Source organism: Callithrix jacchus, chromosome 2 (genome assembly GCF_049354715.1).
Source record: "Callithrix jacchus isolate 240 chromosome 2, calJac240_pri, whole genome shotgun sequence".
NCBI lineage: Eukaryota > Metazoa > Chordata > Mammalia > Primates > Cebidae > Callithrix > Callithrix jacchus.
The window spans coordinates 205,986,902-206,012,082 of NC_133503.1; the positions used below are offsets into that span (position 1 = coordinate 205,986,902).

Below are 25,181 nucleotides of genomic sequence, written 5' to 3' on the forward strand. Positions count from 1 at the left end.
ATCACTGGGGGCCATCTTTGAGGCTGGATATCACAAAAGATAATATATAGTTATTTAGGGACTGGGGCAAGTGGGGGGTTCTGGGTTCCTAACACTCTCCTTAATTGTGTGATCTTAGATCACTTGGAATCTCTTAGTCGCTGCTGCTTAATCTCTAAAGATATTAGAATGATCTGAAATACTCTAATCCTATGGGATTTTGGTCTGATGGAAAGATAGAAAACTTGCCGCCTGAGGACCTCCGTTTGAAGTCCAACTCCTCTCACTTGCTGGAAGGTCTGATGCAAGTCACTCCCAGTTCTGAAGAATGGATTTTTGATCTGCAAAGTGGGAATGGTCCTGAGGATTAAAAGACATAATGGATGCGGAAATGTTTTAAAAATTTAAGTTCCATGCACTTGTAAGATGTTTTATTTCCTCATAAAAAAGCTGAAGTAGAGGAAGCCAGAAGGAAGTATCATTTTCTTTTCATTAAATTAATGAAAATAAAATTACCTTCTACTCTTCAATGTGTTATGAGCCCTGGAAACAGGCTCTTCTCTCTGCAGGCTACACTGATCTTTTGAGTTGTGCCAGGTGGTTATGAGGGACTATGTTCTCTTTCTGGGTCCATGAGGGGATGTAGCTTTAAGGGCAAGAATTTCCCAGCGTTATGACCCCCTCCCATCTCTCTCCATCTGGGAGATTCAATAGTTTATGTTTGAATTTTGTGGGCACGGGAAGAAACTAAAAGTCAGTCACTCCAGTGGAAGTTCTAAGGAACTCCTTTCATTGGCCCAGGGTCTTGGAGAAGGTGGGGGTTTCTCCCAGAATAAAAGTCGATGCTCCCTCACCTGCACCAGATTTCCAACTTTCTGGAATCCCCTCCCACATGGTGGGAGGTCCCTCTGGAATTCCCTTCCACACTCTTCGTGGAAGCCTTTCTCTTCTTCTCCTTTCCTTCTCTTTTCTCTACCTAAATAAAATCACCTTCCTGCAACACTGTTTTTAGTCAAAAATTTAACTTTGCAAGCATACAGTGCAGCTGAAGTGGTCCCACTGCTTGTTCTTTTAAGAAGTTGAAAGCCAGGAGCCCACAACATTTAAGAAGAAACCTGGTTATAATTATTATGATAGAAACTAAAAGCCATGTTATTTCACATGTATGCTTTACAACTTAACAAGAGCTTTTACTAACATGTTATTTAGGCCTCATTTTTTTGCCAGTATAAAATACCTTGTTTATGAAGGTACTTTTTAAACGAGTCATTTTTAGAAATGTGCATGTATGATTTTTGGAAACTTCATGCTGATTGTTATTTTTAGGATTGCTTATCACCCTCTCCCATGAAGTGGGTAAAGTTGGTCAAGTAGATCTCCTCCTTATCCTTTCACACATGAGTAATTTGGATCTCATAAAAGCTAAGTGGCTTCCCAAAGACTCAGAGCCACTCAGGATGAATCTGTAAAGGCATATCTTATGTCTATGGATTTTTTTTTTAAAATCATGCTTTCAGGACATAATAGTTGCAATAGGACAACATGTTTCAGGACATAATAGTTTCAATGAGTCTTATGGTTATATGTTTGATTTCCCTTGATAATTTTACTTCTGGCTTCCTGGAGATCATTTAAAATAGCTTTCCATTTTAATCACGATAATGATGTTTCTAGTTGTCACACACTCTGTTCATGTCATTGAAGATCTTTTTCTCCTGATATCTCTTTTTACCTGAATTCACTCTGTCATCCTGTTTCTCTCATGAATCAGGAGTGTAACTTCCTATACATAGTCACTCTCCTTCCAAGACTCTTTCACTTCCTGCTGTCTCTTTCTTCTGCAGATTCTAGTTTTCTGTTGGCTCTCCTCACGGTGGCTCCTTACTGGGTCTGAACATCCTCCACTTTCTAGTGTGAAAGGGAAAAATTAACACTGGCTGCACCACATTCCACCCTCCACCAGCAGCCTATTTTATTTCTCTGCAAAAAAAAAAAAAACAAAAACATGCTTTAAACCACTGAGATGAAAATGACAAACTAATCAAAATTATTATTAAATTCTATAAACCTATCTTATGTTCTTTCCTGATGCCAAGTACTAGAGTCATAAAGATGAATAAAATGTGGTTTCTCACCTTGTGTAGCTCACTTGCTGGTGGAGATGGTGGGTCAGGCTAGACATGCAGGCAAATAATTTCAAGATAGTATGATACACCTCACTGCAGAAGTTTATTAAAATGTTTTCTGGGGGGAAACCGAGACCAAAACATGAGCTTCTGATTGAGGTTGTAAGAAGAAAGGAGGGGGGTGGCTTAAGCTGTATGGTGGAAGCAGGAAGGGAGTTGTTGAGTAGAGTATGATGGGCATCGCACAGTGTGCAGAACTGTGTTAGGGCTGGGGTTAGTGATGCATAAATTATGAGAAAGTTCCTTCTTAAACTCTTAAGTTTAGCTGTAAGTAAATCACTCTACACATGTTAGTGATTCCTGTGATTTTCTTCCACATGGAAAGTAAAAGTCTGGAGAGAATGACTTTTACCAGGAATCCAGATCTTATCCATCCCTTCAGAAGACAGTTTGGTATTTTAAGCATTTTCCTTTATGTTAGTTTGTACACTCATTCCACCTACACACTAAAATGTTTCTTGATAAAACACCAATTTGAGGAATTCCTGGATCCCTGACTGAAGCTACGAGCCCCTTCTCTGAGACCTAAGTGCTTTTTCAAGGTAGGACATGATTAAATCTGTAACAGGCAGGGGTGCTGTGGCTGCTCAGAGGTGAGGCAGTGTCTGGGGGTCTCCCGCTGAAGGTGGAGGGATGATGGAGGCTGCTCTGCAGAGGAGGGGATGTAGGATGGGACTCTTGGCCATCCAGGGAAGTCTCTGAGATCCAGGGGAGGAGGGGGAGTACACTGGCAGGCTGCCTGCTGTCTTCAAAGGGGATCAGCTTCCTCAGGACTGGACCAGGTCCTGGTGGAGTTAGCCATCTGGTGGGCATGGGGAGCCAGCCATTCAGAGTAGGAAATTATCCCACTGCTCTAATCTGAGGCTATTATGGAAAATAGGGAGTGAACCATTATAGTTTTGGCAAATATGTGGATTAGCACACAAGAGATTCAGCTGCAAAGGTGAGAGTTACCACTGGATCCGTGTCCACGTGAGCAGGGCTAAGGCCTGTGACTGTCACATGTCCCACCCCACACTGGCATGCCTGTGTCCAGGGTGACATGTATTCAGCAGCCAGCATGGCACAGGCAGCCACTGTATGACATCCCCCCACTGGCCAGGATGTCCTGGCACCCCCACATGCTTGTCTGTCTCTGACATGCCCCCACTGGCCAGGATGTCCTGGCACCCCCACATGCTTGTCTGTCTCATTCTCTTGCACCCCAAAGAAGAGAGAAGACCAAAGGCTTCCCTGGTGGGGGCTCCCATGTGTCTTGTTTTGCAAGCTGGGCATCTGGAGTGTGCAGTGAGCCATCCTCCTGGGTGCTTCAGTTCCCAGCAAAGGTTCTGCTCAGAGTGGACAGAGGAGGCTCCATGGGGAGTGATGGAGCATCCACAGACAGTGGGAGCTGGAACCACACACAATGGAATCTCAAAGCTAGAAGCATTGTGTGATTACAGGAATTGCCTGCCTGGCTCTATTTATCCATGGACAATGGGAGCTGGTGCCACATGCAATGGAATCAGAAAGCTGGAGACTGTGTGTGATTACAGGAATTGTCTGCCTGGCTCTATTTGATATCATTGTTTGATGATACAAGAAAATGGACAATGACTAGCTGGCAACTTGCTGGTAGACAAACTCAAGTAGCTTCTTGCAAGTAAGAAAAGAAAGGAAAATATATGTACATTTATTTCTGCATGTGGTCTATTTGGCTGGGGATTTGGGGAAGGCCACTGCGATGGAAATTGAGAATTAATTCCTTCTCTTTAGAATTCAGTCTTCCACTGGCCCTGTGCTTTTCCCAGAGTCTGTGGTGACACTGAGCATTGTCTCATGAGAACCTTAGCCAGAATTCCAAGTTACATCCTCACCACCTGTGGTATGTGAAGCGCCTTTGGATCTGGGCTAGTGCCTCAGTAGGCTATTGTTCCAATGGCAAATGAACCAGAGAAGAAGCTTCACAGATGTAAAGACTAAGGAAATGAGAACATTCATTAATTAATACATAAGTGATGCTATTTTTCTTAAAACGAAAAGGTAATGCAAATTTATTAGTTTTACTAATTGGATGTTTTTGTAATTTAGTTGAATTGTCAAAATACCTAGTATATAGAACAACGTGGAAAAATAAATTTGGACAAAAATGGAAAATGTGGACCTAACGATTGAATTCACATAATTTACAGAGGCTTTCAGTCTAGTGAAATCAATCTTTTGAGGCGTTAAAAACATCTACAGGTGGCACATTGTGTAGCTGTAAAATGATGAAGTCGGTGACACAGCAGATCAAGTTATGAAAGACACTAAGTGAAGGCAGCGGAAATGAACAAAGGGAGAAACTGGCTGCGTTGGGTCAGACCTGCAGGCTGTGGCATCTTTCCTGGGTCTCCCCCGCCCACTGAGCCTGCCCCCTCCAGCTGTGACCCTGGGAATTCACAGGCTTGCTGGCTTGAGGAAGCTCACTGTGGAGTGAGGAGTCCCATCGCTGCTGGATGTGTAGAGCAAGTTAAATTCAAAATAATGATAAGGAAATCATAAAAATAAGAGCAGTAATTACCGAAATGGGACATGGAGAAATAACAGAGAAAAATCAGTGAATTGAAAACCTGGTTGTTTGAATAGATTGATGAAATTGATCAATCTCTAGGCCAACAGACAGAGAGAGAGAGAGAGAGAGAGAGAGAGAAAGCACACAAACTCCCAAGGACCGGCCTTCTTCTAGAGGTGACCCGGAACTTCTGCTGCAAACGCTTCCCCAGCGTGGGAGGGTCTCCAGGAATGACAGGGCCACATGGCCCCTTCTTTCACTCTGAACAGGGAAAGCTGTGTTGCCAGTTTCTGAAATGCCTTCTCTTGCCTTGGTCCTGGGTCTGGGCACCTCACTGTCTCCATGGCAGTCTGTGCCCCAAAGCCCGGGGGGAGACACCGTGGAGGGAAGATGCAGCAGCAAGTATGTTAAGTGAAACACAGCCTGCCACGGAGCCTGCCATGGAGCCTGCCACGGAGCCTGCCACGGAGCCTGCCACGGAGCCTGCCATGGAGCCTGCCACGGAGCCTGCCATGGTGCCTGCCACAGAAACGCTTTCCAGGTCACACTCCAGGAGCATGCATGTCCTTTGTCAGTGCAGCTACGCTGTGGGCATCTCCAGAGAGCGCTCTCCCAGCTGGCTCAACACAGCAAAAAGCTAAAAGGCTCCAGATTCCTAAGTGACTTTTAGGTTAAAAAGTTTAAAAAAAATGAATAAAGCAATGATGAGAATAAATCCGACCTGCATTAAGAAGATTTCTGCATTGTGTTTTCTTCCTTATTCTCCTTCCTCTTTTTCCACATATTTTTAAATGAAAACAGCACCTAGGACACCTAGGCACCTGGGAGGAAGGGCAGGGGCCCTCCCTGCACAGAGCTGCTCCCAGGGAGACATGCCAGCTTCACATGACTTCAGCTGTTTGAGGCGCCTGATCTGATATTAACAAATACTTTGCATTGCCAAGTAGCAGGTGCACGTGGCTGTGCCGGGGCCTTGAGATGAGATGTCCGATATCTGAAGCAGTCTGGAGGCCACGGCGATGACTCCCCCAGCTACTTCCCCATCCTCCTGATCTGGGTGCTCAGTAAATTCGGTTAAATCACTATTTAAATATCCATGCCCTCTTCTGCCCCTGCTCTAGAAATGAACTTAAACCCCACCCTCTGCCTCTCCATGTACCTCTAGTTCACCTCTCCCCGCTCTCCAACAAACTCACCTCCTGGGTGGGCATCGATCCCAGCTTTTCCTTGGAAGCAGCTCCCGGGGGCCTCTGTGTCCCATCCCAGGTGCCAGGTCCTTTGGGGACACCAGACCTCACCTGGGCCCCAGAACCCACCTCCCTGATCTCTTCCCCTGACACTGTTCACTCCTTCATCCTGGCACAGCCACGTTCCAGACACCCCCAAGGAGGGATGCTTGCGGATGAACTCAGGTATTCCTTTTTAACCCTTGGGGACATCTGTCCACATCTGTGTTTTCTCCTTATTTTGAGAGATGTCCTCTACTCTGTCTTCTCCACTACAGGCCTTTATATCATTTGTTGCAATGCTCTGTGTTTTTCTAAGTTCTTTTTTTTTTTAAAATTTTTTATTGGATTTTAGGTTTTGGGGTACATGAGCAGAGCATGCAAGACAGTTGCGTAGATTCACACATGGCAGTGTGCTTTGCTTTTCTTCTCCCCTTCACCCACATTTGGCATTTCTCCCCAGGCTATCCCCCCCCACCTCCCTCTCCCACTGGCCCTCCCCTTTTCCCCCCAATAGACCCCTGTGTTTAGTACTCCCCTTTCTGTGTCCATGTGCTCTCATTTTTCATCACCCGCCTATGAGTGAGAATATGCGGTGTTTCATTTTCTGTTCTTGTGTCAGTTTGCTGAGGATGATGTTCTCCAGATTCATCCATGTCCCTACAAACGACACGAACTCATCATTTCTGATTGCTGCATAATATTCCATGGTGTATATGTGCCACATTTTCCCAATCCAGTCTATTATCAATGGGCATTTGGGTTGATTCCAGGTCTTTGCTATTGTAAACAGTGCTTCAATGAACATTCGTGTACATGTGTCCTTATAGTAGAACGATTTATAGTCTTTTGGATATTAGTAATTAGTAATTAGTAATTAGTAATGGGATTGCTGGGTCAAATGGAATTTCTATTTCTAAGGCCTTGAGGAATCGCCACACTGTCTTCCACAATGGTTGAACTAATTTACACTCCCACCAACAGTGTAAAAGTGTTCCTTTTTCTCCACATCCTCTCCAGCATCTGTTGTCTCCAGATTTTTTAATGATCGCCATTCTAACTGGCGTGAGATGGTATCTCAATGTGGTTTTGATTTGCATCTCTCTGATGACCAGTGACAATGAGCATTTTTTCATATGATTGTTGGCCTCATATATGTCTTCTTTCGTAAAGTATCTGTTCATATCCTTTGCCCACTTTTGAATGGGCTTGTTTGTTTTTTTCCTGTAAATCCGTTTGAGTTGTTTGTAAATTCTGGATATCAGCCCTTTGTCAGATGGGTAGACTGCGAAAACTTTTTCCCATTCTGTTGGTTGCCGATTCACTCTAGTTTCTTTTGCCATGCAGAAGCTGTGGAGTTTCGTTAGGTCCCATTTGTCTATTTTGGCTTTTGTTGCCAATGCTTTTGGTGTTTTGTTCATGAAGTCCTTGCCTACTCCTATGTCCTGGATAGTTTTGCCTAGATTTCCTTCTAGGGTTTTTAACGTGCCAGGTCTTATGTTTAAGTCTTTAATCCATCTGGAGTTAATTTTAGTGTAAGGTGTCAGGAAGGGGTCCAGTTTCTGCTTTCTGCACATGGCTAGCCAGTTTTCCCAACACCATTTGTTAAACAGGGAATCCTTTCCCCATTGCTTGTTTTTGTTGGGTTTATCAAAGATTGTATAGTTGTAGATATGTTGTGTTGCCTCCGGTGCCTCTGTTTTGTTCCATTGGTCTATATCTCTGTTTTGGTACCAGTACCATGCTGTTTTGATTACTGTAGCCTTGTAGTATAGTTTGAAATCCGGTAGTGTGAAGCCCCCCGCTGTGTTCTTTTTGCTTAGAATTGACTTGGCTATGCGGGCTCTCTTTTGGTTCCATATGAAGTTCATGGTGGTTTTTTCCAGTTCTGTGAAGAAAGTCAATGGTAGCTTGATGGGGATAGCGTTGATTCTGTAAATTACTTTGGGCAGTATAGCCATTTTCACGATATTAATTCTTCCTAACCATGAACATGGAATATTTCTCCATCTGTTTGTGTCCTCTCTGATTTTGTTGAGCAGTGGTTTGTAGTTCTCCTTGAAGAGGTCCCTTACGTTCCTTGTGAGTTGTATTCCAAGGTATTTTATTCTTTTTGTAGCAATTGCGAATGGCAGTTTGTTCTTGATTTGGCTTTCTTTAAGTCTGTTATTGATATAGATGAATGCTTGTGATTTTTGCACATTGATTTTATATCCTGAGACTTTGCTGAAGTTGCTTATCAGTTTCAGGAGTTTTTGGGCTGAGGCGATGGTGTCTTCTAGGTATACTATCATGTCGTCTGCAAATAGAGACAATTTGGCTTCCACCTTTCCTATTTGAATACCCTTTATTTCTTTTTCTTGCCTGATTGCTCTGGCTAGAACTTCCAGTACTATATTGAATAGGAGTGGTGAAAGAGGGCATCCTTGTCTAGTGCCAGATTTCAAAGGGAATGCTTCCAGTTTTTGCCCATTCAGTATGATATTGGCTGTTGGTTTGTCATAAATAGCTTTTATTACTTTGAGATACGTTCCATCGATACCGAGTTTATTGAGGGTTTTTAGCATAAAAGGCTGTTGAATTTTGTCAAATGCCTTCTCTGCATCAATTGAGATAATCATGTGGTTTTTGTTTTTGGTTCTGTTTATGTGGTGAATTACGTTGATAGACTTGCGTATGTTGAACCAGCCTTGCATCCCCGGGATGAATCCTACTTGATCATGATGAATAAGTTTTTTGATTTGCTGTTGCAATCGGCTTGCCAATATTTTATTGAAGATTTTTGCATCTATGTTCATCATGGATATTGGCCTGAAGTTTTCTTTTCTCGTTGGGTCTCTGCCGGGTTTTGGTATCAGAATGATGTTGGTCTCATAAGATGATTTGGGAAGGATTCCCTCTTTTTGGATTGTTTGAAATAGTTTTAGAAGGAATGGTACTAGCTCCTCCTTGTGTGTCTGGTAGAATTCGGCTGTGAACCCATCTGGACCTGGGCTTTTTTTGTGTGGTAGGCTCTTAATTGCTGCCTCAACTTCAGACCTTGTTATTGGTCTATTCATAGTTTCAGCTTCCTCCTGGTTTAGGCTTGGGAGGACACAGGAGTCCAGGAATTTATCCATTTCTTCCAGGTTTACTAGTTTATGTGCATAGAGTTGTTTGTAATATTCTCTGATGATGGTTTGAATTTCTGTGGAATCTGTGGTGATTTCCCCTTTATCATTTTTTATTGCATCTATTTGGTTGTTCTCTCTTTTCTTTTTAATCAATCTGGCTAGCGGTCTGTCTATTTTGTTGATCTTTTCAAAAAACCAGCTCTTGGATTTATTGATTTTTTGAAGGGTTTTTCGTGTCTCAATCTCCTTCAGTTCAGCTCTGATCTTAGTTATTTCTTGTCTTCTGCTGGGTTTTGAGTTTTTTTGATCTTGCTCCTCTAGCTCTTTCAATTTTGACGATAGGGTGTCAATTTTGGATTTCTCCATTCTCCTCATATGGGCACTTATTGCTATATACTTTCCTCTAGAGACTGCTTTAAATGTGTCCCAGAGGTTCTGGCATGTTGTGTCTTCGTTCTCATTGGTTTCGAAGAACTTCTTTATTTCTGCCTTCATTTCATTGTTTACCCAGTCAACATTCAAGAGCCAGTTGTTCAGTTTCCATGAAGCTGTGCGGTTCTGGGTCGGTTTCTGTATTCTGAGTTCTAACTTGATTGCACTATGGTCTGAGAGGCTGTTTGTTATGATTTCAGTTGTTTTGCATTTGTTGAGCAGTGCTTTACTTCCAATTATGTGGTCAATTTTTGAGTAGGTGTGATGTGGTGCTGAGAAGAATGTATATTCTGTGGATTTGGGGTGGAGAGTTCTGTAAATGTCTATCAGGTTTGCTTGCTCCAGGTCTGAGTTCAGGCCCTGGATATCCTTGTTGATTTTATGTCTGGTTGATCTGTCTAGTATTGACAGTGGAGTGTTAAAGTCTCCCACTATTATTGTGTGGGAGTCTAAGTCCTTTTGTAAGTCATTAAGAACTTGCCTTATGTATCTGGGTGCTCCTGCATTGGGTCCATATATGTTTAGGATTGTTAGCTCTTCTTGTTGTATCGATCCTTTTACCATTATGTAATGGCCTTCTTTGTCTCTTTTGATCTTTGTTGCTTTAAAGTCTATTTTATCAGAGATGAGAATTGCAACTCCTGCTTTTTTTTGCTCTCCATTTGCTTGGTAAATCTTCCTCCATCCCTTTATTTTGAGCCTTTGTGTATCCTTGCATGTGAGATGGGTTTCCTGGATACAGCACACTGATGGGTTTTGGATTTTTATGCAATTAGCCAGTCTGTGTCTTTTGATTGGTGCATTTAGTCCATTTACATTTAGGGTTAATATTGTTATGTGTGAATTTGATACTGCCATTTTGATGCTAAGTGGCTGTTTTGCCTGTTAGTTGTTGTAGATTCTTCATTATGTTGATGCTCTTTAGCATTCAGTGTGATTTTGGAATGGCTGGTACTGGTTGATCCTTTCTATGTGTAGTGCCTCTTTTAGGAGCTCTTGTAAAGCAGGCCTGGTGGTGACAAAATCTCTGAGTACTTGCTTGTTCGCAAAGGATTTTATTTTTCCTTCACTTCTGAAGCTCAGTTTGGCTGGATATGAAATTCTGGGTTGAAAGTTCTTTTCTTTAAGAATGTTTAATATTGACCCCCACGCTCTTCTGGCTTGTAGTGTTTCTGCTGAGAGATCTGCTGTGAGTCTGATGGGCTTCCCTTTGTGGGTGACCCGACCTTTCTCTCTGGCTGCCCTTAGTATTCTCTCCTTTATTTCAACCCTGTTGAATCTGACGATTATGTGCCTTGGGGTTGCTCTTCTTGCGGAATATCTTTGTGGTGGTCTCTGTATTTCCTGCAATTGAGTGTTGGCCTGTCTTGCTAGGTGGGGGAAATTTTCCTGGATGATGTCCTGAAGAGTATTTTCCAGCTTGGATTCATTCTCTTCGTCCCTTTCTGGTACACCTATCAAACGTAGGTTAGGTCTTTTCACATAGTCCCACATTTCTTGGAGACTTTGTTCATTCCTTTTTGCGCTTTTTTCTCTAATCTTGGTTTCTCGTTTAATTTCATTGAGTTGGTCTTCGACTTCAGATATTCTTTCTTCTGCTTGGTTAATTCGGCTATTGAAACTTGTGCATGCTTCGCGAAGTTCTCGTATTGTGTTTTTCAGCTCCTTTAATTCATTCATATTCCTCTCTAAGTTATCCATTCTTGTTATCATTTCCTCATATCTTTTTTTAAGTTCCTTAGTTTCTTTGCATTGATTTAATACATGTTCTTTTAGCTCACAAAAGTTTCTCATTATCCACCTTCTGAAGTCTAATTCCGTCATTTTGTCACAGTCATTCTCCGTCCAGCTTTGTTCCCTTGCTGGTGAGGAGTTTTGGTCCTTTCTAGGAGGCGAGGTGTTCTGGTTTCAGGTGTTTTCCTCCTTTTTTCGCTGGTTTCTTCCCATCTTTGTGGATTTATCCGCTTGTCGTCTGCGTAGTTGCTGACTTTTCGATTGGGTCTCTGAGTGGACACCCAGAATGTTGATGATGAAGTATTTCTGTTGCTTGTTTTTTCTTCTACCAGTCTAGCCCCTTTGCTGTACGACTGCTGAGGTCCGCTCCAGACCCTGCTTGTCTGGGGTGCACCTCTAGCAGCTGTGGCACAGCGAGGGATGCTACCAGTTTCTTTTTCTGCTATCTTTGTCCCAGGATGATGCCTGCCTAATGTCAGTCTTTTGGATATAGAGGGGTCCGGGAGCTGCTTGAGGAGACAGTTTGTACTTTATAGGAGCTCAATTGCTGAGCTGTGAGCTCTGTTGTTCACTCAGGGCTGTTAGGCTGCTATGTTTGATTCTGCTGCAACAGAGCTCATTAAAAAAACACTTTTTTTTCTCAAATGCTCTGTGTTGAGGGGTTTGGGCTTTATTTTTGGATGTCCATTGAGGTCCTGCCCAGCTAGGACACAGACTAGCCACTGTTTGCCTGCGGAGGCTCCGCCCTGCTGTTGTGAGGCTCACCCTGGCTCTGCTGTTCTGCTGTGTTCTCCGCCACACCCTGCGGTGGAGTCTCTCTGTTGTAGCGGGTTGCCTCAGCAATGGCAGGCTGCGTCAACAGTGGGCGTGTATCTCAGTAGGGACGGGTTGCCTCGGCAATGGCTGGCTGCGTCAGCAATGGGCGTGTATCTCAGTTGGGGCGGGTTGCCTCGGTAATGGTGGACGCCCCTCCTTCACAGAGCGTCTCGGGCCGTCTGCACGGGGCTTGTTTGAAATCGCGGTTTTGTTTGTCCCACTAGGCCACCCCTAACGCTCTGTCCCTGCAATCCCCTGGGCTGGTTCACTGTCCAAGTCTAGCTCAGTCTCAAGTCCAGCCCTCTCACGTCTCCGGTTGCCGGTTCAACAGGGCACCCAGACAAGCGTGCCCTGTAGGGAACGCTGGGCAGGGCCGGCCGCTGCCACCCCAGCTGCACGTCTCCTCTTCACTTGGGAATTTCCCCGTTCCGTGGGCAACAAAGATCAGTGTGGAAATGCAGCTCCGACTCACCTCTCCGTAGACTCAATGCGAGCTCCAATCCTGGGTTGTTCTCACAGCGCCATCTTGAGTCCCGCATTCTCTAAGTTCTATTAGTGTGTTGTAACCTCGCACTAACTGTAGAATAAGGTTGATATTAACTGTCTGCTATGTCCACCTATCATCTATTGTAATTAACCTGCTTATTGAGTTTCTCAACTCCCTGCAGTCCTACCTGGTGTGTTTCACCTTTTTTTTTTTATTCTGTTTATCTGAGTCTCTCTGTGCTTTGTGGAGATTTTCCGCAGTTGGGGAAGCCCCAAGGTGCACTTAGGTTTAAAGTCAGTTGCATTCATGGGCAGCTTTGCCTCAAAGGGGCTTCAGAGTGTGCAGTTTGGGATGAGGACCTTTTCCTGGGGACCTCAGATGGGTGTGTCTTTTCTCCTGGGATGTTTAGATTTCTCAGAACAGAATCCCACTTAGATTGGGGCTTTCAGTTAATCTTGGGAAACACTTTGATTTTAACTAAGCCAGATGGCTTCAGATGACGAACGTCTCATCTCAAAGCCCTGGCGCAGCCACGTGCACCTGCTATTCGGCAATGCAAAGTATTTGGTAATATCAGATCAGACCCTCAAATAGCTAAAATAGTGTAAAGCCAAAGTATCTCCCTGGCATCCCAGAGGCCAGCTCAGGAAAGGGAAACCCACCCAACCTGGTGTGAATAAAGGGCCTCCCATTTCCCACCAACGTTTGGTCGAAAGTGCTTTCCCAAGCTGGGGGCTATTCTCCATTTCTGACTGTTCTTGTGGGGTGATCTTCTACCTGCATCACCCAGGAGGTAGGTCTAGGGTTCTGCTATGTGAATGTGCCCCCTAAAGTTCCTCTGTTGAGACATCATCCTCAATGTCACAGTATCAGGAGGGAGGCTTTAGGAGGTAATTGTTTGTAAGGGTGCAGATGTCATGAGCAGGATCAGTTCATTCCCTGACAAAGAGGTGCCAGGGAGCCATTTGCAGCCAGAGGCACCACCTAGGAGGAGTGAGAACCCCCAGATCCGAATCTGCCAGCACCTTGATTCTGGACTGCCGGCCTTGAGGACTGTGAGAAATAAAGTTCTATTATTTATAAAATACCCCACCTGGGGTGTTTTGTTAGAGCAGCAGGAGCAAACTGAGACAGCTTCTAACAGAATCTCAGCAATGCAGTTTGCTGGCCCCCTCCACACCCTGCTCCAGAGGCACTGGGGCCTCCGAGTCCAGGATGCGCAGGTGCCCGCTGCCCCGATGGTCTTGTCTTGTCTGTGTCTCGGACGCGTGGTGGGAAGAGCTCTGATTCTGCCTCCCACACCCCTTCAACGGCTCTCACTTGTGCCAGTCCGTCTCCTTGTTTGGACCTGGTAGACTTCTGTGAGTTCTTTTCCAAACCTAGTTGCTGCCAATTTAGTGGCGTTTTTAGAATGAGTAGAAGTTATAAACTAAGTGTTTCCAAGATTAACTGAAAGCCCCAAATTTAATATTTTCTGAATCTTTCTCATGCTTATGCTTGCGTGTGTGAAATGGTGTGAAACCGCGTGTGTGTTAACCTGTGTGTGAACCTGCATGTGTGTGACATCATGTGAAATGGCCTCTCTCAACACTTGGAGGTGCTAAGACCGTCGTGTAATCTGCACCTGTGTGTAAATGGCCACGTGTTTCACACTCAGCATCAATTCACGCTGAGAACATAAAACCCTGGATCCTGGCAGGGACGGTGCTGGCTGTCCCCATGGGGTCTTCAAAGGCAGCTTACTGAGAAGGGAGTGTGTGGCCCCTGCCTCCCTCCCTTCCTCTCCCACGAGGAGATGGAGTGCTCTCTGCAGGCGGCTTGCTCCGTGACAGAGCAGCATCAATACTGTCTTCTGTGAATTAGGGGCTGAAACCACGATTTCTAAACAAACATGGAATTATTACTCATCACTGTAATGAGCTCTTGACCTCAGCAATACAGCTGATGAAGAACAGCAGATCATAGTATCTGTCTTGGTATCTTTCTAGAATTATTTGTGTTTATTATAAAAAACCATTTTCTATTGCACACCTGCAATATTTAGACTTTAAGTTCACAGGTAGGTCAAAAGTGAAAGATTGAAAAGAATATAACTTACAAATACTAATCCAAAGACAACTTGGGTAGCTATATGGAAGGCAGATAAGACAGACTTTAAGGCAAAAGGCATGATTAAAGAAAATGAATGCGCTTCACAATAAAAAAGGCCTAAGTCAACAAGAAATACTTCATTTCTCTAATCTGCAGGCACCCAGTGAATTGACTTTCAAATGTATCAGGAAAAGTGGTAACATGACTGAAAGGGGAAGCCTGCAAATCAACACTCCTGAAGCGAGATGCCGACCTACCCCTTTCAGCAGCTGATTTACAAGCAGATAAACTATCGACAAGGATACAGAAAATCTAAACAATACAATTAGCGGAGTTCATGGATGGCCACTCCCAATGCAACGGTGTTGACCCTTTTGTTTTTCAAGTGAACTTATAACACTTAGTTAAATTAAACATAGGCTACTCATTAAGATGACCTTACCAATTTTGAAAGAATTAAAACTCACAGTAGATAATATTAAAGGACAGGGGAACTAAGCTAAAAACTAACAACAAAAAGTACTAGAAAATAACTAGCTAAAAATTAAACAATACATAATTTGATAATTTTTCATCAAAAGAAGAAGTCAAAAAGAAAATTAGAAAATATTTTACCCCATTTAACAGTGTGGGAGTGACACATCAAACCAGAATGCAGGTGAAGCAGTAGGCAAAGGATATTCATAGCCTCAGATGCGCATGATAGAAGAGAAGAATGGCTTAAAGTCAGTGAGATTCCATCTCAACAAGCTGAATAAAGCATTGAAAATGGAACTTAATCAAAGTGGTACAGGACAGGCAAGCCTCAAAATTGGGGCTTGGCCCAGGCGGGTTCTTGACTCATCAGGAAGGAATGCAAGTGTGAACTGGTGTGTTAGACAGCAACTTTTATGGAATGGTATGGCTTTTTGTGGAGCAGCGCTAACTCATAGTGTAGCCAGAGCTGGCAATGTATGGACTCTTGGCAACTGTATTTATGCTCAATTATATCCAATATCAATGACATGTAAATGAAGGAGCAGGTTAATGCAAATTAAGGACTGTCTTATTTAGAACTTTCTAAGAAAGGGGTGGTAACTTCCAGGTCACTGGGAGGGAAAGGGGAGGTGACTTCTGGGCCATTTTCATGGCATCTGTAAACTGTGATGGTGCAGCAGGCCACGTCCCATGTTCATGAGCAGTGAGAGCAGCCGGGTGACCCCTCTCACCATCTGCTGGGCCCTTCACCTCATCCTCTCTGGACTACACCTTGTTTTGGTCAGCAGGGGCATGGCCAGAACACATGCCCTGCCAGTCTCCAACCTCAGAAGCAGGGGATAAGATAGAACCGGGAACCAGTAACATAGAAAACAAATGTATTTTAAAAAAATGTTAATGGCCAAAGTGAGTTCTTTCACACAAAAACATACACACGTTTGATAAACTCCTATTAAGGCTGATCAAGAAGAAAAACATATAATTCATATGTGAAATAAACCAAGGAGCATGATGACAAATTCTCAGGCATCAAAATGCAATGAGGGTACTGCGAATACATTCAATCCAATAAACTAAACAATTTAAAGAAATGGGCAAAGTCCTAACACAAACATGACTTAGCAAACAGAGAAGAATGAGAAAGTCTCAGCAGTCTAGTATCGTTAACCAGCAGAAATGTTATTAAGATACAACAAAAAGGTAAAAGTTTCTTCATAAATTCCAAATGATTTCATCAGTGATTTTCTTAATACTTAGGAAGTAATATCACAATCTGACAACTTTTTCCAGGAAACTGAGAAAAAGGAAACATTTTAAACTGTTTTTCTGAATCTAGCAATAGCTTGAGACCAAAAGCTGACATTAACATAGCAGGAGAGAAAAATTACAAGTCTCCTTCCTGAACACAGATCCCACCATCACCGAGAAACGCCTGAAGACAGTATGGATAATATTTGAAAAAGACAGGGTCCAATAAAACAATCCTGTACTTCACAATATTCATGGCAAAATTACAGAAATGCTTTTATAATCTTGATAGTTTTAAAAACAAGATTTGATAAATTTCATTTCCCATTTGTTGATTTAAAAAACCATCAGTGGCTGGGCATGGTGGCCCACATATGTAATCCTACCACCTTAAGAGGCTGAGATGGGTGGATCACCTGAGGTCAGGAGTTCAAGACCAGCCAACCAATGGCCAACATGGTGTATCCCCATCTACTAAAATACAAAATTAGCCGGGTGTGGTGGTGCAAGCCTGTAATCCCAGCTACTTGGGAGGCTGAGGCATGAGACTCGCTTAACCCCAGGAAGTGGAGGTTGCAGTGGCTGAGATCGTGCCACTACACTCCAGCCTGGGGAACAGTGAGACTCCATCTCAAAGAAAAAAAACAAGGTGGAATAACTTGTGTTTAGGTGTCACAAAATCCAGGCCAGACAAATCTAAACTTTAATGTCACACACAGTTCCTAGGTTAGTCCCTTCTCCAGGTGGAGTTCAGCCTAAGCCTCAGAAGTCCTTAGTTGGGGGGGGCACCACCTGCTCCCTTCCCCACCTTTGTCCCTGTTTTGTCCCTGCTGGCTCCTTCGGGGTTGAGTGTGTTCAGAGGCAGAGACAGGCTAAAGGTCTTTGGCTTTAGGTTCTGTTCATGGGTAAGTTCCAAATACTGCCTTTCTTTTGTAGCGTATTTCATTTATTTATGTATCAAGAATATTTATTTAGAACATACCATTCACATGCCAGACACTGTTCCAGGCAGTGGGGGTAGGGTGATAAACGAGATCAAAAATGCCTGCCCACCTTAAGTTCCTACTCTAGGGAAGACAAAAAGGAAAGAAAATACACGTGTACTTAGTACATTGCAAGGTTCCGGCTGGGTGTGGTGGCTCACGCCTGTAATCCCAGCACTTTGGGAGGCCAAGGCAGGTGGATCATGAGGCCAGGAGTTCAAGACCAGCCTGGCCTATATGGTGAAACCCCATGTCTACTAAAATATATGTATATATGTAATATACATACATAGATGTTTATATATAATAATACACTGGGTATGGTGACATATGCCTGTAATCACAGCTACTCAGGAGGCTGAGGCAGGAGAATCGCTTGAGCCCAGGAGTTAGAGGTTGCAGTGAGCTGAGATCCCACCACTGCGCTCCAGCTGGGGCAATAGAGTGAGACTACTGTATAGAAGAATAAAGCAGGCTGGACTTGGTGACTCATGCCTGTAATCCCAGCACTTTGGGAGGCTGAGCTGGGAGGATTACCTGAGCTCAGGAGTCCGACACCAGTCTGGGCAACATGGCAAAATCTTGTCTCTATAAAAAAAAAAAATTAGCTGGGTGTAGTGGTGTGTGCCTCTGGTCCCAGATACTGGGGAGGCTGAGGAGGGAGGATTGCTTGAGCCTGGGAGGTGAAGGTTGCAGTAAGCCAAGATTGTGCCATTGGACTGCAGCCAGGGTGACAGAACCAGACACTGTCTCAAAAGGAAAGAAAGAAAAGAAAGAAAGAAAAAGAGAAAAGAAAGAAGAGATGGGAGGGAGTGGGGACCCAAGTTAAATGAAATTTCTAATGGGACCAGAAGATCCATTGCTGATTCATATAACAGTGATTATTTAGAACTCTCTTCCTTTCTTGCAGGCTCTCTTAATCTCCTTCAGCCATTCACCTTTATGACCTTGCCTTATCTACCAGAACATAGATCCCTATGACTAAAAGTAGCATTGTGTTACAGGCCCCAGCAGGGAATGTTTTCAGTTCTTCTGGGACCCCTCTAATCAAAACTGTCACAAGGATGTCATTGGCACAAATGCTTTCTAAGCAGTCCTGGAATTAGACTCTGGCCACAGAGATCCCTTAGGAGACATGAGTCCTTCCATTGCCAATTGCCTGTTCTGTGGGGGATCCTAATTGTTCAATGCAGATCAACTTACTTATGACATAGAATTGGATAGATAGTAAATATCCAAACTTAGGAGGTTATATGAGGTTTGTAAAAGAGGTGGATTCTAATTAAGTAAAAAGTTGTATAATGTTAGAAGTTTGAATGTATTTGGTAATAGTCTGTGCAAAGTAAAATATCTATCTTAAATTTTCAGTCTGATAAAATGAACGCTTGCCTGCTAGGGATAATTTCATAAGGACAAAATTAGTTAAACGCTTGTTTTATTGCTCAGCAGGATCTGATCTGCAAAATGTTTTTAAAATAATTTTATCTTTAGTGTTTCTGACACAAGGGCTGCACAGGAAGCATATGATAGCAGTTACTTAAGATTTTATATATATGAAGTAAAAACACATAGCTAGAACCTGTCCTTGTCTGAATATAATTGCTCGGTTAATTTTTTCTCTTGCATAAGAAATCACCTTGAATGTTCTCATGTAATATGTAAAGTGGGGAAGGTGGTAGATAAACATAACCCATTGGATTCTCTTTTCCAATACCTAGATTAGATCCTGCTCTGAAAGAGAAACCAAGAAAAAAGATGATATTCCAGAAGAAGAAAAAGGAAATGTAAAACAGTGAAATCAATTATGTGTATGTCTTCTTTTTCTTTTAGACCCACAAATTTGACAGTGAACCGCTTTTCAACGTGCTTTCAAAATAAATAACCGAATTAGGTGGGGATGGTGGTGCATGCCTGTAGGCCCAGCTACTCGGGAGGCTGAGACAGGAGGATTGTTTAAGCCCAGGAGTTCAAAGCTGAAGTGAGCTCTGATCACCACTGCATTCCAGCCTGGGTGACAAAGCAAGACCTATCTGAAAAAATTAAAACTGTGGGACAAGAAGAGGCAGCACAGTGTAGCCTCTAGGACAGAGCACTGAGCTAAACGCTTTTCTCAAGCCTTCAGTTTTCCTCATCATCCTACCAGCTCTCAAAGCTAAAGTCACTTGGGTTAGTCAATCACAGAATGGCTGTGATGTCAAAGACTGTGCTATGGCCAGGACACGGGACTCCAGCCAGCATGCCCTGATAGCAGTGGGGCCTTGTGGTGCTACCCAGTCAATGAGTGGTCCTCCTCTTGAAGGGTTTTGAAGGTCATCTTTGTCATTGAAAAGCTACAGCTTATTAAAAACCTACAATTAGACTTTTTTAATAAGTGAAAAAGAAATTGACAGTGTTTATAAATTTAATAGAAATATGTATAATCAGAGTTTGAAGTATTTTCCAATGAAGACATCTTCTTTGCAGAAAGAAATTTCAGAGCTTCCAAGACCACAAACTTAAAATAAGTAAAGGAGACAGTAAAATTCTTAAAAAGGCTCAAAAAGATGGATTTTTGCATGAGACGTTTCCAGACAGGTAGATATTTATTTACTTATTTCCAACTATTTTCAGTAGCCAATAGGAGTGGCATGCAGAAAACCTGTGTTCTCTTAAATTACTGTAGTTTTCACATTTTGTCTTTATTTCTAATTTATGAATGTGGCAATATTACCTAGAGAGGACATGGTAAGTCTGGGGAAGGACTGTCAAGAAAGAGCGTGTAAAAATTATAACCAATTCTAAGTATATATGTTAAGAAATTCAGGTTTGATTGTATCTGCTTCATAAATTTGTTATTGTTCTTTTATAACTATTAGAACAAGAGTTAGAAAGAAACATTTTGACTGATATAAAAATTCTGTAGATTCTGTTAGAGTAATTCAGTTTCCTTAAAGTCAGAATAGATCAGCTGAAAAACTAAGTCATAAAAGCTAAACAAGTGGGATGGAAGCAGTTTTATTGTGAGATTTGGAAGTGTGCAGGATGTTCATCCCAGCACGTTATTAATACTTATTACCCTGGAAGTGGGCGGGATGTTCATCCCAGCACGTTATTAATACTTATTACCCTGAAAGTGGGCGGGATGTTCATCCCAGCACGTTATTAATACTTATTACCCTGGAAGTGGGCGGGATGTTCATCCCAGCACGTTATTAATACTTATTACCCTGGAAGTGGGCGGGATGTTCATCCCAGCACGTTATTAATACTTATTACCCTGGAAGTGTGCGGGATGTTCATCCCAGCACGTTATTAATACTTATTACCCTGGAAGTGGGCGGGATGTTCATCCCAGCACGTTATTAATACTTATTACCCTGGAAGTGGGCGGGATGTTCATCCCAGCACGTTATTAATACTTATTACCCTGGAAGTGTGCGGGATGTTTATCCCAGCACGTTATTAATACTTATTGCCCTTCCTATGTAGGTAAGTGATGTCCTAGGTTTACAACACAGAGGTAGAAATGATTAGCTGTGAGTGTACAAGTATAAATCAGTTAAGTGCTAGATTTTGATAATCACCAGCCACTCATTCAGGTTCTATGTTGCAAAGTTACATTCACCTTTTTTTATATTACTTGATAAAGGGAATGTTTAATTATATATTTCCTATTAACTAGTTGGTAGAGTACATACCTAAAGTCAGTACATAATGTTAAGAATTTTTTTCCAGCTGAGCAAATGAATATGTATCTAGTTCTAAGAAATCAAGAAGAAGTTATGAAATATAATCAGGAAGTAGACTCTAAAACAGAATAAGCTCTATGTCCTTATAACTTTTATCACTTGCAATAATACAATATTGTCACCCTGTTAAATGGAAATTTAGAGGACACTTAAATTCAGAAATAATTAAAATTGCTATTGTGGATTGAAAAAGCCCTTAGGCAACATTTATTGAATATTAGGAAATAACTTTTATAAATTTAGAATCAATTTTTTATAGAAACCAAATCTAAAAGTATGCATATTTTAATGTAAGTGTTGTGGTAATAAACCAAAATTGAGCAAACAGTTTTAAAAGCTTTTTACATTTAGTAGCAGTTGAATATATATGCCATGTTTTACATAGATTAATTTTCTTTGTTTAAATAGGAGAGCCAAACTGAAAGCTGACAGATACTGCAAATGACTTGAGATTTTTGTTTCTGCCTTATCTTTTTGTGTTTTTTTTTTTCTGAATAAAATATTCAGAGGAAATGCTTTTACAGAGTTCTTGAGTTGTTGTGAAATTACTGTTTAACTAGTAGCTAGTTGAACCAGGATTCAACAAGTTTAATCAAGATTCTTTGTGGATGTACTTTTTAGCTGACTACAGGTTTTCACATGGAAATGAAATTTCCAGTACACACTTAACGTACCACAGAATTTTTTTCTGTATTTCCTGTCCTGAAGCATGAAGTGTATTAGTCTAAGAAATCAGTTCTTCCTATGCTCCTTGTGGAACCTGTCGTATTTCATCGTGATCTTACTTTTCTTGATACAAACAATAGATGCTTCATCAGTGCCTTTAAGGAAGTTAGAACCATCCTGGTCAACATGGTGAAACCCTGTCTCTACTAAAAATACAAAAAATTAGCTGAGCATGGTGGTGCGTGCCTGTAATCCCAGCTACTCAGGAGGCTGAGGCAGCAGAAATGGCTGAACCCAGGAGGCGGAGGTTGTGATGAGCCGAGATCACGCCATTGCGCTCCAGCCTGGGTATCAAGTGCAAAACTCCGTCTCAAAAAAAAAAAAAAAAGAAAAAGAAAGAAATTCCCAATCCCATCAACAAGGCCTTGATTCCACCTCCTAAGGACTACCCAGATCACAGACAATCCAGGCAAATATCAGAACTAGGGGGCTGGGCAGAGAGAACAAATCATCTGTTAGGGAGTGGGATGGAAAGTGGAAACATTTCAGAAGAGCAAACAGGCTCAGAACAGTGGGGAGAGCATAGTACTGGGGAGACTCCCTAATGAGGACAGGTCTGCTGCAGATCCTGGATATGTGTGTGTGATGCTTCTGTCCTCACTAGTGGGCTGGAATGGAGGCTGATGAAGAAGTTCAGACACTAAGTATTGCTCAGAACTGCTTTGCTGAAGCCTGTTTGTGAGTATCCTAAACACAGTATCCCGGTGGGATCTGATCCCAATGAGTGGTCCAAACCCCGGTTGTGTATCAAGTGCCACGGGAAGTTCTACTTCAGGACCGAGGTTGGTTCAGGCATCTGGATGTTGTCAAAAGTCCACACTGTGACCTGGCCTAATTGGAAAGACCCTATCTAATTTTACGCTTTAAATTCCATTTGTCCCCACATCTAGAGTTACATGGCATCTGTACAAGCTAGGTGGCTGAGCCACGGGATCAGCCCTCTGAAGGAGCTTTTGTTGTAGGTCTAGCTCCAACTCCAGTTCCAATAGCTGGACATTCTCTCATCTGCATTCTGATCCTTGGACTGGGAACAAGGTTACTGCTCTGATCCCACAAAGCAGTGGTTCTGGTTCCCAGCTGGTTACTATTTTGCCTCCCAGGGGACATTTTTGGTCTTTCCAGGTGGTCAGGCGGTCCCCCATCCAAGCCTGAGCAAGGCCTGACACTGCTTAACTTCCCAGCAGAGAAGCCCTCAGGCTGCGATGGTGTTCAGAGACTTCAGAGACAGACCCCTCAGGGAGGTCCTGGGCCATGGCAGGGTCTCAGGCAGGGAAAAGGCCTGGTCAGAGAGTTGGGGGAGGTTGGAAAGCCTTACAATCGGGGGAAATCGGGAGGGAGAAATAAGCCAAAAGCCTTCAGCCTGCTGTACCCCCAGTCAGTCCCACATCCAATCCCCAGCCAGGTGTGACCCTGCTTAGCTCCCAGGCTCGAGCACTCTCAGGTTGCTATGACACCCAGGGTCTACAGGGACAAATTTTTACCAGGAGGTTCTAGGCTGCAATGGGCTTGCAGGCTGATGGAAAACAGGGGGCCAGAGTCAGGGCGCAGTTGGGAAGCGTTGCAAGAAGCAAAGAAAAGTGAAAAGGCAGCGGGAAGTTAAAAGCCTCCAGTCCCCAGTCTCTCTAGGCAGCCCCATCCAAGCCCCAGCCAGGCTTGACCCTTCTTAGCTTCCATGCTTTGGCCCCGACAGGGTGCTATAATGCCTGAGGGCTGCTGGGCAGATCCCCAAAAGAATGTGTGGGGCTTCCATGGGGGCACAGGCAGGAGGAAAAAAGTAGGGGGAGGCAGTGACTCAGGGGTGGTTGGGACAAGTAGGGAAAACCAGAAGGGGAAAGTCGACAGCCTCCAGCCCTTGCTGTCCCCAGGTGGTCCCCCGTCCAAGCTCCAAGGTCAAACAAGTCTGACCCTGCTGAGCTTCTGGGCTGGGGTGCCCTCAAACTGCTATGGTGCCAGAGTGTTGATATTTACTTGGGGTGGCTGAGAAAATGTTAAATATTAGGGAAAATTATAGATTGTAATCTCAAACCTTTTGGAAGGCCAAAAGGTTTTATTGAGGCAAGCTGAATGCAGCCTGCCCCCCCCCACCCCGCCAAGGACAAGTAACTTTCCATGGGTGTCTGTCTCAAGAGTCCCCTTGTGAGATGTCAGCCACCACTGGTGGAAGTCTGGCCTGCGGACCCTGACTTAACGACAATGAATGATGCACTCTCACACCATTACAGTGATTTAAGTGGGCATGGGATGGCCGTTGGCTGCTTTCAGAGGGCAAAACGCAACCAATCAACCAAGACCCCCTGTTCTTCCACACTTTGATTCCCCTAGATTTTACAACAGAGGCTCTAAGTTAACACACTTGTAGATAATTAACATGGTTAAGAGAATGGTTTTACTACAGACGAAACCTTTAGGTTCTGGGGCTCAGAGTAAACACTATTAACAGTAATTTGCCTTCAATCTTCCCCTGAGGGGCCACCCAGCACAAAGTTTACATGAGTAAACAGTGGAGACAAAGGGATGTGGGGTAAACAGACTTAAACTGGGGAGGCCTTTGATGGTCTCTCTCTCTTTGCTATGCCGATGTTGACGAGGTGGCTGCCTTCAGCATGCCTCAATAAAATTTTTGGCCTTCCAAAAGTTTTGAGATTACAATCTATAACTTTTCCTAATGTTTAATGTTTTGCCATCCACCCCAGGTGAATATCATTATCTCTCCATTTTTCTTTTCAACAGTATCAGGTTTTGCTGTCTTCCAGCCACTGATTCCTTCAGCCGTGGGTCAGTCAGGTGAGGGGGTCCTTGCTTTTATTCCTGCTTTGCCTTTTAGGATTAAGAAATAGCACAAGACAATTATGAGTATAATTAGCAACAGTCTTTTCCAATCAAAGACCGACTCCCAAAGCTTGTCCCTTGTGCCAATGCTTCCCAACCAACCTGAGACTCACTGGATGTTACTTTTCCACCCGAAGGCGCCACCACAGCAGCGGGGGACATGCTTGTGGAGGTCTGTCTGACACCCTGAGAGGGCCCCACATGGATGCTAAGTAGGGTTGAGCCTGGTGGGGGCTTGGATGGGGAGGTTGCCTTGAAAGACAGGGGACTGCAGTATTCCCCCCCTTTTCACTTTCCCCTGGTTGTTGCAACACTTCTCAATGAACCCCAACTCTCTGGTCAGCTATTTTCCACCTGCCTGGGCCCGTGCCTTGGCCAGGGACCTCCCTGAAGGGGTCTGTCTCTGAAGTCATGGAACTCATTCACAGCCTGAATGCACATCAGCCTGGAAGGTAAGCAGGGTGGGGTCTGGCTTGGGCTTGGATGGGGGCCAGCCTGGAAACATGGGGGCTGGAGGATTTTGGCATCCTGTTCCCTTTTCAATTTCTCCTGCTTCTGGCAAAGCTTCTCAACCACCTGCTGACATTCTGGCT

At 43.4% G+C, this 25,181-nt stretch overlaps 1 long non-coding RNA gene across 1 annotated transcript; it reads left to right on the forward strand.

The window, feature by feature from the left end:
- Window positions 1-19,559: 19,559 nt before the first annotated feature.
- LOC118148949 (uncharacterized) lies at window positions 19,560-21,558 on the forward strand. The gene is made up of 2 exons (XR_013532416.1): window positions 19,560-19,879; window positions 21,442-21,558. It is a non-coding gene; the product is annotated as an uncharacterized LOC118148949 (long non-coding RNA).
- The last annotated feature ends 3,623 nt before the right edge of the window (window positions 21,559-25,181 follow it).